Source organism: Neoarius graeffei, chromosome 23, assembly GCF_027579695.1.
Source record: "Neoarius graeffei isolate fNeoGra1 chromosome 23, fNeoGra1.pri, whole genome shotgun sequence".
NCBI classification, from domain to species: domain Eukaryota; kingdom Metazoa; phylum Chordata; class Actinopteri; order Siluriformes; family Ariidae; genus Neoarius; species Neoarius graeffei.
This window is the reverse complement of record NC_083591.1, coordinates 47,917,760-47,931,789: the sequence shown is the minus strand read 5'-3', so window position 1 is coordinate 47,931,789 and position 14,030 is coordinate 47,917,760. Positions and strand designations below refer to the sequence as shown.

The following is a 14,030-nucleotide window of genomic DNA, read 5'->3' as shown; positions in this document are numbered from 1 at the left end:
GAGTGAGTGAGAGTTTGAGTGAGTGATGGAGTGTGAGTGAGTGAGTGAGTGAGTGAGTGAGTGAGTGAGTGAGTGAGTGATGGAGAGTGAGTGAGTGAGAGTTTGAGTGAGTGATGGAGTGTGAGTGAGTGAGTGAGTGAGTGAGTGAGTGAGTGAGTGAGTGAGAGTTTGAGTGAGTGATGGAGTGTGAGTGAGTGAGTGAGTGAGTGAGTGAGTGAGTGAGTGAGTGAGTGAGAGTTTGAGTGAGTGATGGAGTGTGAGTGAGTGAGTGAGTGAGTGAGTGAGAGTTTGAGTGAGTGATGGAGTGTGAGTGAGTGAGTGAGTGAGTGAGTGAGTGAGTGAGTGAGAGTTTGAGTGAGTGATGGAGTGTGAGTGAGTGAGTGAGTGAGTGAGTGAGTGAGTGATGGAGTGTGAGTGAGTGAGTGAGTGAGAGAGAGAGAGAGAGTGTGAGTGAGTGAGTGTGAGTGAGAGTGAGTGAGTGAGTGTGAGTGAGTGAGAGAGTGTGAGTGAGTGAGTGAGTGAGTGTGAGTGAGTGAGAGAGTGTGAGTGAGTGAGTGAGTGTGAGTGAGAGTGACAACGCAATCTAGCCGAGCCTGAATGAACTTCAATTGCTTTTTAAAAAATATCTGCCCTTTTCAATAACAAAATACTAGACGGTTATTGGACAAAACCGACTAAAACGCTCCGTTCGGAGACTGAGCCTCACTGGAGATGGGAGTGAATAAGAGGGGCGGGACAAGACTTCCCGAGAGGAGGCTCATCTCCAGCTGCTGATCGGAGGAGGAGCTGTGAACGCGGCTGGGCTCTTCATGATTGACAGAAAGCAGTCAGAGGTGGTACATCATGTTGTAAATAAAATGTGAACATAATAAGTTTGCTACCCGTTTTCATTTCCGTTCGAAAATACAACCAATGATCAGAACAATAGTGTCTTGTGTTCCCGTTAGCCTATAGTCTGGTAAGTTAGCAAAATAGCTCAAGTCTCGTCAGTACCCAATAACTTCATAAACAACAGGTCACGACTGTCCAGCCTTTTCTGATCTGAAACGCACCAAATCACATCGAGACGAGAGAGAATAAAAGAGTTTGTGCCGCCTGGAAAACGAAAATCCTATCTCGCTAAGTGGCTTCGACTGTTGTTGCTCGAAATGCTAATTAAAATTGCACTGTTAATGATCATAAGCATTCCGGCACAGAACTGTCAGTGACTGGCAAAATTAACTCCCCTTCTTCCCTCTTTCTTTTTCTCTCACTTGTTGACTTTCCAAAGCTGAGTTTGGTTTGTTTTAGTGTAGTAGACTTCTTCATCTTATGTCAATTTTCAGATTCCACGACTAATTGACAAACTGCCTGGCTGCGGAGTCGGACCTTGATGAGAACACTTCTCAGCTCTTGTGTATCCCGCGGTGCTGAGCTGACTATCGCGAGGCTGCCTGATATGAAATGTTTCCAATGTCGGATATTTCAGCTTCGTTTAAAAATGATTATGTGGACTTTATTTTTAGACAAACAAATGAGAACAGGGGGATGCAAGCTGAATTTAGAATTTTCCACCGATCAAAGTCAGAACGATTTTCATCATATATTAATTTCACATTTCTGAGTGAAAAAAAAAAAATACCGTGGGAAAAAAATGCCGAGGACATGAGCTCGGTGTCCTCAACGGCCCTGCAGACTGTCATGCGATTAGTGTGTGTCGTGTTAGTAGATTATTAAAACTTAAAAAAAAAAAAATACACAAATCACTCAGTTAGTACAAGGTGACTTACTACGAAGGAGAAGATTTAGCCGCTGATGAATCGCTGATGAATCGTGAATCGCTGATGAATCGCTGATGAATTGCTGATGAATCGCTGATGAATTGCTGATGAATCGCTGGAAACTCGCTGTGAAGGTTCGTGTCGCTCTGAAGCTCTGTGTGGATGTGTGGCTCTTATATAGCTGCAGATTTTGAAACATAACTAATTAAACTGTTTTCATTTAAACTAATTAAACTGTATTCTTTTAAACTAATTGAACTAATGAAATTGTCTGAATCATGTGACCTGGGTTTTCCCCTAAACTTTAGGGGAAAACCCCAGGTCATGTGACCAAGTGACATCAGCTCCCTGAGAGAGAGAGAGAGAGAGAGAGCATCCTGATCGCTCAGTACTGAGTCAGTAGCCCATTCATTCAGTGCGTTTACATGCGCATCCAAATCGAGCTGCTGTCGGTAATCGAGCAAAGGGTCCCAGCAGGGGTGCCAGAGAAATCCAATCCTACATGCCCAAGTGAAATCGGGCTATTGTACAAGGTGCGTTGTGCACCCGAGCCACACGTGGCGCTACACGCCCCATCGTGTTGGTACACTTCCGGTTGTCGTCATGAAGAAGAGCTATAGTGTTGCCAGATACTGCTGACGTATTCCAGCCCAAAACATGTTCAAATCCGACAAAATGCACTTAAAACCCCCCAATCTGGCAACACTGGGCCAGTTCCGTGTTAGGCTTGCTCTAACAGACTGTATGGCTACAAACTGTCCTGCGCAGACTACTGTTTTGTACCCTTACGAAAATTAACCATGGTTTTACTATGAAAACTAACCATGGTTTATAGTTATTCATGGTTTTCATGGTTTTTTGGGTAACCATGAAAACCATGGTGCATTTTACCTCAATGTTCACTTAAATTTTTAGGTTCTAAGTAGATGTTAATGGATCTGGGCTGTTAATCGAGATCCTTCTCTACAGCATTGACTGTTGGACGAAAGCATGGTAATACTACAGTTAGTGCATCCTTTCCCTTACGAAAATCTACCATGGTTTACTATGGTTTTACCATGGTTTTTATGTAGTAACCATGATTCTACCATGGTATCTCATGGTGATTCTAAGTACTATGAACCAACCATAGTATTACTATGGTTCATCCATGGTAGTAACCATGGTTCTACTATGGCATTTCATGGTGATTCTAAGTACTATGAACCAACCATAGCATTACTGTGGTTTATCCATAGTACTGCAGTAGCTGTGGTAGCATCATAGTTGTATGTGTAATAGGTCATAGTAACTACGAAACTAGTTTAAAAAGGGATCCCTTACGAAAATTAACCATGGTTTTACTATGAAAACTAACCATGGTTTTACCATGGTTTATAGTTATTCATGGTTTTCATGGTTTTTTGGGTAACCATGAAAACCATGGTTCATGACTATGGTTTCACCATGATTTAACCATGGTTTCACTATGGTAAATGTTAATGTATCTGGGCTAATGGAGATCCTTCTCTACAGCATTGACTGTTGGACGAAAGCATGGTAATACTACAGTTAGTGCATCCTTTTAAAAACCATACTATCCCTTTTTAAACTAATTTCGTAGTTACTATGACCTATTACACATACAACTATGATGCTACCACAGCTACTGCAGTACTATGGATAAACCACAGTAATGCTATGGTTGGTTCATAGTACTTAGAATCACCATGAAATGCCATAGTAGATCCATGGTTACTACCATGGATGAACCATAGTAATACTATGGTTGGTTCATAGTATTTAGAATAACCATGAGATACCATGGTAGAATCATGATTACTACATAAAAACCATAGTATAACCATGGTTACTACATAAAACCATGATAAAACCATAGTTAACCATGGTAGATTTTCGTAAGGGTTTAAAAACCATACCCTTTTTAAACTAGTTTCGTAGTTACTATGACCTATTACACATACAACTATGATGCTACCACAGCTACTGCAGTACTATGGATAAACCACAGTAATGCTATGGTTGGTTCATAGTACTTAGAATCACCATGAAATACCATAGTAGAACCATGGTTACTACCATGGATGAACCATAGTAATACTATGGTTGGTTCATAGTACTTAGAATAACCATGAGATACCATGGTAGAATCATGGTTACTACATAAAAACCATGGTAAAACCATAGTAAACCATGGTAGATTTTCGTAAGGGTAAGACAACTTATTTTGCACAATGATATTTTTCTAAAGTCCATTTTTTGCTTACAAAAAATATATATATTTTTTGCTTACAATTTAACTTATGTCTTAATAAACACACAAAAAGTTCAATTGTTTTTTTTTTACATATATGTTTATTGATTTCACATATAAAAAGTACAATTGACATTGAAAGCTTCATTTTCCATTTTTTTCCCCCTTCAAATAAACCCTTTCATTCCCCACCCTCTCCTACCCTCCTCACTACATACAATACAATGTGCATATAACAATGTAGCTAAACAAGCTACCTTCAGAGATGCATGTCCTTTTATCAATTAACATGTAATTATGAAGAGAAAAAAACCCAACATATATACATTATTTAACTGAGCACACATGAAAATTATAGAACAACAACAACAACAACACCAAAAAAAAAAAAAAAAAAAAAAAACCAGAAGTCGGTTAGGGAGTAAGATAGCAAGGTCAAATTCTGCTTTAGCAATGCTTAAAGATCTTCAAGTGTTTTTAATTTATTTATGTATTCTAGTGCTGAGTTCCAGGTTAACTCAAATTTCTCAAGAGCCCCTCTTAAATTGTATTTGATTTTTTCCAGACTAAGAAACATCATGAGGTCTTTAAGCCATGTGGATGCTGTAAGGGCAAGCGGTGATTTCCAGCCCAGTAATATTCTTCTCCTCGCAAGTAGGGATGTAAAAGCAATGACGTTCTTTGCCCACTTTGTGACCTTCTCATGATTTGGTATTATCCCAAAAACACCAATTTCTACACTTGGTAGCAATGTGAGGTTGAGAAATTTGGACATATGATGGAAAATATTAGTCCAATAATCATGGAGACAAGGACAAGACCAAAACACATGTGTGTCATGTTAGCTGGAGATAAATTGCATCTATTACATGTATCTTTGATATTGGGATATATCTTGGCTAGTTTAGAACTGGTGAAGTAAATGCGGTGAATCACTTTAAGTTGTATTAAATTCAGCGTTGCGCAAGATGTGCTACCATTAACTTTAGTGAGTGCCTTCTTCCAATCATAATTGTTTTGTTTTTATTGACATTCTTCAGATGTTGGACACACACACACACACACACACACACACACACACACACACACACACACACACACACAAATACAATGACTTGTTTATGTACACAATTCACAGCTATGCAACAGCTGTACAGATGTATTTGGTGATACAGTAAGTGAGCTAAATTTTAACAGTGCAAACAATGCCACAAAAAGAAAAGATTCATGCAGTTGTCATGATTCGTTGTCATGCCGACCGAGGCTGTTGTTTTTCCCGCTTGTGGTCTCGTCACTCGTCACTTCCGGAAGGGGCAGTGCTGAAGTAAGCGGCTCGACTCCGTAGCTCGATAGGGTTTACATGCACTAAGTAGCTCGGCTACAATCGCATAATCTAGGTCGTGTAGCTCGATTGCGAGAAATCAAGTTCGGTTCAATTTCAGCCGAGCTAAGGTGTTTACATGCCATTTAGAGCTTCGATTTCAGTCGAGCAACGGCAGAAATTCGATTTTCTCTATGTGCATGTAAACGCACTGTGGGTGGCTTTACATCTTCTCTCCCGGACCGAGAGCTCATAGGCTCGTCAGAGTGAAGCCATCTGGCCGCCATCTTACCCCTCACATCGCGTGGATTTGGTTTGTGTGTTAAACCGTCATATCTGATCAAACTGGCCCTAAGACAAGTATCTCCTGACCCCCATCCCCATTACCTCCTCTTATTTTCTCAACTTTACCCCCATTCCTTACATATCTTTATAGCGCTCCCCTTCACTGTTTTTTTTCCTTTTCCATTTCAGTCTCTGGTCATTTTATGAACAGCTCTTTTACTACTATAATTATTTTTACAGACATTATTTCAGTTTATCTTTTTCTTTTGTATAGTTCTCCCTTCCTTTCTATCTGTTTATTTAAATACCAACACAAAGGCTATCCTTCCTTTCTGTTTAGGACAGCTGTTGAAACAGGAATATTTTCTCATGTTATTTGCCATTTTCACTTCATTCTTACAGTCAGGTTTTAACAGTATTTATTGGTCACAAGCTGCATGAATATTGTGACAGTGAATTGTGACTTTGCAGCTTTGCTGAGATTTCGTCCATATAGCGTTCCAATGCTCTCCCAACTGAGCCGCTTTACCTGAAAATCAGTAACGTATGAGGCAAAAATCAGACGCTTGGTCCAGGAGCAAGGTGAATCCCATTTTGTCTGATGACCACGTTCGTAGAACAAGCCCGACCATGCCACCATCAGAGCTCTGTTCTAATGCTCCCCGAGCCACCATGTTGCACCCAATGCACACATTAACTGCATGGACCAAAATTCACAGCCATGACCCATTTTCATCTTTAACAAAAGTTATTTCTTTGTCCATCATTCAAAGTGGGCAAAAGCTTTTAAAGGTTCCACCAAGAATTGGACTCGGATGACTGGGTTCAAAGGCCAGAGTGCTAACCGTTACACCATGGAACCAAGTTATGCTCCACTTTTAATTTTTAGAAGATGAATACAGACCCAGGGCATTGCTAGACATAAAGCTCTATTGGGTCACAGCCCCCCCCATCAAAGGTTTATGGTAGTTATTGATTTTCACCCTGGCAATACTGCATAGTTTATGTAGCTTATATAAATGCTAGTATGCACTGACTTTTGAGTGCTATGGGATTCTGTAGATTAGAATTAACTAACTACTTTTGACAATGCAGTGAACTTACTGAAGGTTGACAGCCGGAAATCAAATGCATACAGCATCAACAACTACAGTAGCATCACTGTTGCCAGCTGACCGAGCATAGATCAATGATGATAATATTAACATACAGCTAGATCATCTTACCTCCCTCCACCTTATCCACATCTCTCCTTACTGCTTCTCTCCCTGCCTCTGTTTTGGATGAAGAATTTCCTGATGTCCATCTGCAGAGGTACAACCCCGATTCCAAAAAAGTTGGGACAAACTACAAATTGTAAATAAAAACGGAATGCAATGATGTGGAAGTTTCAAAATTCCATATTTTATTCAGAATAGAACATAGATGACATATCAAATGTTTAAACTGAGAAAATGTATCATTTAAAGAGAAAAATTAGGTGATTTTAAATTTCATGACAACAACACATCTCAAAAAAGTTGGGACAAGGCCATGTTTACTACTGTGAGACATCCCCTTTTCTCTTTACAACAGTCTGTAAACGTCTGGGGACTGAGGAGACAAGCTGCTCAAGTTTAGGGATAGGAATGTTAACCCATTCTTGTCTAATGTAGGATTCTAGTTGCTCAACTGTCTTAGGTCTTTTTTGTCGTATCTTCTGTTTTATGATGTGCCAAATGTTTTCTATGGGTGAAAGATCTGGGCTGCAGGCTGGCCAGTTCAGTACCCGGACCCTTCTTCTACGCAGCCATGATGCTGTAATTGATGCAGTATGTGGTTTGGCATTGTCATGTTGGAAAATGCAAGGTCTTCCCTGAAAGAGACGTCGTCTGGATGGGAGCATATGTTGCTCTAGAACCTGGATATACCTTTCAGCATTGATGGTGTCTTTCCAGATGTGTAAGCTGCCCATGCCACACGCACTAATGCAACCCCATACCATCAGAGATGCAGGCTTCTGAACTGAGCGCTGATAACAACTTGGGTCGTCCTTCTCCTCTTTAGTCCGAATGACACGGCGTCCCTGATTTCCATAAAGAACTTCAAACTTTGATTTGTCTGACCACAGAACAGTTTTCCACTTTGCCACAGTCCATTTTAAATGAGCCTTGGCCCAGAGAAGACGTCTGCGCTTCTGGATCATGTTTAGATACGGCTTCTTCTTTGAACTATAGAGTTTTAGCTGGCAACGGCGGATGGCACGGTGAATTGTGTTCACAGATAATGTTCTCTGGAAATATTCCTGAGCCCATTTTGTGATTTCCAATACAGAAGCATGCCTGTATGTGATGCAGTGCCGTCTAAGGGCCCGAAGATCACGGGCACCCAGTATGGTTTTCCGGCCTTGACCCTTAAGCACAGAGATTCTTCCAGATTCTCTGAATCTTTTGATGATATTATGCACTGTAGATGATGATATGTTCAAACTCTTTGCAATTTTACACTGTCGAACTCCTTTCTGATATTGCGCCACTATTTGTCGGCGCAAAATTAGGGGGATTGGTGATCCTCTTCCCATCTTTACTTCTGAGAGCCGCTGCCACTCCAAGATGCTCTTTTTATACCCAGTCATGTTAATGCTGGGCTGCCAACTCTCACGCAATAAGCGTGAGACACACGCATTTGATTGTCTTCACACGCTCACACGCCATACCTCCGATTTCTCACGCTAGAAAAAAATCTATTTTATCTATCTGATCTAGGCTACCCATTGCGTCGCGCCAACCACTTGCGATCGATCAATTATGCCTTACGCACGGCTAAACAGGCAGAGAGGTGTTCCCTTCTGTACACACTCCCCTATGGTAGGTGGCGCATCTAATGATGCTGCACTCGCCGGAAGTTGGATAATTGCCTACCGTCAATTTAGAGGAAGAGGAGAGAGAAGAAGGTATTCGAGTTGAAGACGGGTATCTCAGACAGGTTTGTACATGTGCACGCCAATGTGTGGCGTTACTGGCGTAATTATGAACTTATATAAAGTTTCTTAGTTGTTTTAGCCTATAAGTGTTGTGAAAATATTTAATGCCATATTGAGAGCTGTGTACTAGGCATGCTAAATCATTATAGGCCTACTGCCGTGCCACAGCCTCTATCTTCCCCAACAAGCAGCACGGGAGAGCACCTCCTTAGCACACGGTTATTAAGGCGCATTTTTAGTTTGTTTACTGTATGTTATCATACTTTATGACTTTATTTGAAGCCATACTGGAAATGTTGTAAAATAAAGCAAGTAAGAGATAATATTACAAATGCAAGAAGAGCCATTAGCCACCATACCTATTGTTTATTTACAGGGTATTTATTTTTAATTATTTATGATGTATGTAACTGCTCAGTTAAAGTAAATAAAGCATGGTCACCTGTAATATCAAAGAACTTGAACTTGTGAATAATTAAAAAAAAGACAGAGAACAATATACTGAGGAGACAGGGTTTCAAAGAGGGCAAGACACGTAGAGAATATTTGTCAGATAACAGGCCCTGACGAATGCTCTATTACTAATAAGAAACATAGATAAGAAATAAATTAATAAGAAATATATTAATATAGCTTAGTTAAGTATGACCAAAATTTTTAAGCCCAACTTTGTGTGCACATTCCCACCTATGGCCAAGGTTCAGCTTTTTGTGTTTCAATACTGTTCAAACTTAATCATTTTAATGTTTCTTGCACATTTTGCTTACTGTTTAAGCATTTTATTTGTTCTTTTGCTGTTGATATTTTTCCCCATGCCAATCTTCTGCTGAACCCAGTGGTGGGGAAAGCCCTTAAATGCATAATGAATAGTCAGTGAGGGACAATCTTATTTTTTGCAACAGTTATTAAAAACTTAACATTTAGTTTCAATTCAGAAGGTGTTTAGGCTTAGCTGATGAAATATTTTCAAACATGAACTTGCCTTTAAATCTGAAACACAGGTCTATAGGGCTACAGGAACATTGGCAGTCATCTGTAGTTTTCTAGTGTGGGGACTTTTAAGCCAAAACTTGGTGTTTTTGTTGGCCACAAACTGAAGGCCTGGCAAGTCAGGGTGTGTAAGAATGTAGGTATGGCACAGCAGGCCACTCCAAAAATCCACCAGAATGCAGGAACATCTACTAAATCCAAAATCTCAACACCCCCCCCCCCCCCCCCCCCCATTGTCCATCTCCAGCTGGATGACCCACAAACAAAACACCAGAATGCAGGGGGACAAGTGAATATCAAACTGAATACAAAATTCCCACTTACTGCATGGTGTGCGGAAAAATTTTGCCGTCGACCCCCCCCCAAAAAAAATATCTCACTCCAAGGAATTTTGGTAGCCCTGCCTTACAGGCCCCAGTGAGGATTGAACTCACAACCCCTGGTTTACAAGGCCAGTGCTCTCACCACTGAGCTATGGAGCCTTAACTCTTTCTCAGCTGCTGAAGCTTGGGGCCACAGCAGAACCTTGAAGCCCCTGCACCGATCCTCAAAACAGCCCACAGAAATTGGTGTCACATCACTCACAACTTTAAGGCCCGGTCACACAGCGCTTTACGGCTTTATCACGGCCAAAACCCGTCAAAAAGTGCTCTCCGGTGAAGCAGACGATGTTGTTCGTGTTGATGTCGAAGTTAAGACGTGTTACAGTCGATATACAGACATGACAGGACGCAGGGGAAAATCGGAACGGCGTCGGACGCGGCAAAAAGTTTTGGACTGCTCAAAACTTTAGACCGTGGACAACCACGGCCGGCACACGTGGTAAAGACGTGCAACACACGTGAAAAACACGTGATAATCAGTGTCCCGGCCGTTATTAAAACTTGGGGAGACGTGGTAAGACGCGAAAGTTTGGCGGTCTATCACGGGCAGAGCACGGTCATCGGATGGGTGTTACGCGTTGGTATCACGGGATATAGCGTGTGTTTAGCGGCTTATCACTGAGAAATGGATTTTTCCGCGTACATAGCACTGTCTAAGCCCGTCAAACGACGTCTCAAACAAGTTCTAAATTCGATTGATCACTGTCTAATCACTTCTGCATCACTTCTGATTTGCGGCATGTATAAATACCGTAATTTTCTGAGACCTCGGCACTTGCAGTCTAGATGTCAAGGGGTGAACATGAACCCTCAACGCTGTGATGTCCTCATCTTAATGCTCCAGCACCAACAGAACCAACTGATACAGGCTCAACATATCCTTGCTGAGAGAAGAAGGAGGAGGAGGAGGAGGAGGGTGGTACGGAACATCTGGGTGCGTGGCTGGACTTGGTTAGCTGTGCTTAGGCAGTGCTGCAGCAGTGAAACAGCCGCCGACGGCCATACCCCGTACAAAGCACGGCAAAGCCAAAATTGACCCAAAATTAGCACTTACGACCACGTCCACTAGATTTTTGTATCTTTTTGTACGTGATATAGACGTGGAGTGCTGTGTGACCGCCCCTTTAGTTCTTAGCTGCAGTTAGCTTCTGTTTACTATTCGTCTCACAAAAAAAGACACACATTTTAAATAATGTGGTGTGTCAATCGTAGAGTGGGCTGTGGACTGTACATTCTGGCTACTTTCTCATCTGAGCTAACAAAAACACTGGACAGGCCAAGCCCTCAAGAGATGAACCATAAGCACCATGAGTGACCTCCTGATCTTCAGGCTCTTCATATGGGGTCATCCTCAGCAGCAGCCAATGGTTTTCAGGTGATGAGAACTCCAGCCCAAAAAAATCCAAACAGTATTTTTGGTTGCATGTCTGTGAAGATTCTCAGTCATCCAGGTCATAGTAAACTGTGGGTGGTAAAAGAGAGCAACTGGACTTGCTTGAAGATTCTTGAAGACGTTTCACCTCTCATCTGAATACTTCTTCTGTCTTAGAAGCCTTTCGGATGAGAGGTGAAACATCTTCAAGAATCTTCAAGCAAGTCCTGTTGCTCTCTTTTACCACCCACAGTATTTTTGGTTCTTTTTTTTATCCTCTGCCCAAACGAAGTTTGGCGGGGGATATAGAAACGGGTTCCATCTGGTCATGTTTTCATTTCCAGGCCATATCTTTAAAACTACTGAAGACATTTTCATGAAACTTTGTATACGTATCAAGCAACATGTGAACTGCTGTGTTTTGCTATTTTGGATTTTTGGAAAAAATTAATTTTCAAATTTTTACATAAAAAAATAGATTTTGAATTAGTTCCTAAGAACAATGTTCATTTCCAGAGCATATATCCAAAACTATTCATGATACAGATTTGAAACTTGGTATGTACGTTAACAAGATAATGTATATGTGCCTTTTGATTCTAAGAAATGTGAGAAATTTTAATTTTTAGCTCACCTGGACCAAAGGTCCGGTGGGTTTATGCCATGGGCTGCTGAGGTCAGTGTAAAGAGGTAGGGTTGGTTTCCTGCAGCAGAACTTGAAAAATGTGACAATATCTTGAAACTTGGTACATAGTTGGCATATAGGGTGGGGGATATATATGACTGTCTTCTTGTCGTTTTTAACTTGTAATTTTCTTAACCTCATGCTTTTTCCGTGTACATCTCATAGAGTTCTTGTCCCAAGTTTCCTAGTGCTAAAAGTTGGAATTGTGTAACCAGGAACTTACAAATATTTGCAGCATGATAAGAATCCTTTAGAGTTTTAATTGAAGTCCTTTGTTTATGATGTCAAAGGCTCACTGATAGAGACTTGAGTGCAACATGTTTTGAAGAAACTTTATAGTCAGGGAGCATACAGTATGTAACCTACTTTGCAAAATTTGCCAAGTCTGGTTTCTCAGTATTAACCCTTTATTTACATCCCAAACAAATTATTTTTACTTGTTGTAATGTCAGCAATCACCATTTTCACCAAAAAAAGGAAATGCTAAATATCGCATGTAAAAATGTAAAAAAAAAAAACCCCAACCATATATCCGTATCACTTAAGTCCATTATAACATCTGTATTTTTATTAAATTACCCATTTACTAACTTTATATGAATAGAAATCATATATTTACATGAGGGCGGCACGGTGGTGTAGTGGTTAGTGCTGTCGCCTCACAGCAAGAAGGTCCTGGGTTCGAGCCCCGTGGCCGGCGAGGGCCTTTCTGTGTGGAGTTTGCATGTTCTCCCCGTGTCCGCGTGGGTTTCCTCCGGGTGCTCCAGTTTCCCCCACAGTCCAAAGACATGCAGGTTAGGTTAACTGGTGACTCTAAATTGACCGTAGGTGTGAATGTGAGTGTGAATGGTTGTCTGTGTCTATGTGTCAGCCCTGTGATGACCTGGCGACTTGTCCAGGGTGTACCCCGCCTTTCGCCCGTAGTCAGCTGGGATAGGCTCCAGCTTGCCTGCGACCCTGTAGAACAGGATAAAGTGGCTAGAGATAATGAGATGAGATATATGCAAGGATATAGCCTTTAAAAAGGCTGTTGATAAAAGGGAATTGAAAAGCTAATAGTAGGCTATATGAAAGCTGCAACGTTACGAGCTCGACTCGATTGCACAGTGGTGTGTTTCCGATGTCTGTGATCTCTTATGTACTTGAGGTATGTCTATAAAAGTTCCTTGCTGAGATTTCAAATAATAACTCTGTTTTCATTGGCTGGACTGGTTTGAGACCCACTGCTCTACAGCATTTCTTTCTATGTGCCTGAGACTTTTGCACAGTACTGTATATTTTGTGAGACAGGACTAGCAACCTCGACAAAAATACGTCATTAGCCACTTAGTAAAAAGAAGGCTTGGGGGGAAAAAAAATCACACACATTTCACCTGTGATCATAACATCCCATTCACATAATCCCAAAAGAAAAAGCGCATTTTATTAAGTTTTGCCCTGAAATTGTATATATGTGACCATTGTGTGATCAGGTAATCAGATACAATCACATGCTATAGATGTGAAAAACTAACATATGTGGAAGAAGTACTGAACATTCTGATCATGTTTCAAACTCAGTTCAAAGTTTTAGTATTGTGTTCAACCAAGCATATACATGAGTTGAGGTCAAAATGCTGCTCTTTTATGTATTAAAAAGTAAAAGTTTTTAATTGACGAAATTCAGTAACGTTGCGTATTCATGTGAAAAGTAACTTCTATGACTTATCTGCTAAAAGATTATTTTTGTTTTAAAGCAACTCCACTGTTTCATCTGAAAACATCATTCATTCTCTGTAAGTTTGCTGGACTAGTACTACATATTTAACAAATATCCAGAGGTTTATTAATCTGGGATGTGGGTCCATATATCTATATGCCGACTGAATAATGAATAATTAAGTTATTCCACGAAATCGAGTCATACATGAGCTGATAGCCGATGAGGCGCGTAGCACCGAGTCGGCTATAAGTCGTGTACGACAAGATTGAGTGGAATAACTGTTTTATTCTATCCACATTCACTGGATTTTAAGAAA

At 40.8% G+C, this 14,030-nt stretch overlaps 1 protein-coding gene and 1 non-coding gene across 2 annotated transcripts in view; both read right to left on the bottom strand.

Annotated features, from left to right (window-relative positions):
* The window catches only part of LOC132871306 (polyadenylate-binding protein 1A-like), a 12,516-nt gene extending 10,679 nt beyond the window's left edge, over positions 1 to 1,837 (bottom strand). The window contains exon 1 of the mRNA XM_060905421.1: positions 1,770 to 1,837. The gene's annotated coding sequence lies outside the window, so the exon portion shown is untranslated. The remainder of the gene's footprint in view (positions 1 to 1,769) is intronic.
* An 8,144-nt stretch (positions 1,838 to 9,981) lies between these two features.
* On the bottom strand, positions 9,982 to 10,054 carry trnat-ugu (transfer RNA threonine (anticodon UGU)). The gene has a single exon. It is a non-coding gene; the product is annotated as a tRNA-Thr (tRNA).
* Between the last annotated feature and the right edge of the window lie 3,976 nt (positions 10,055 to 14,030).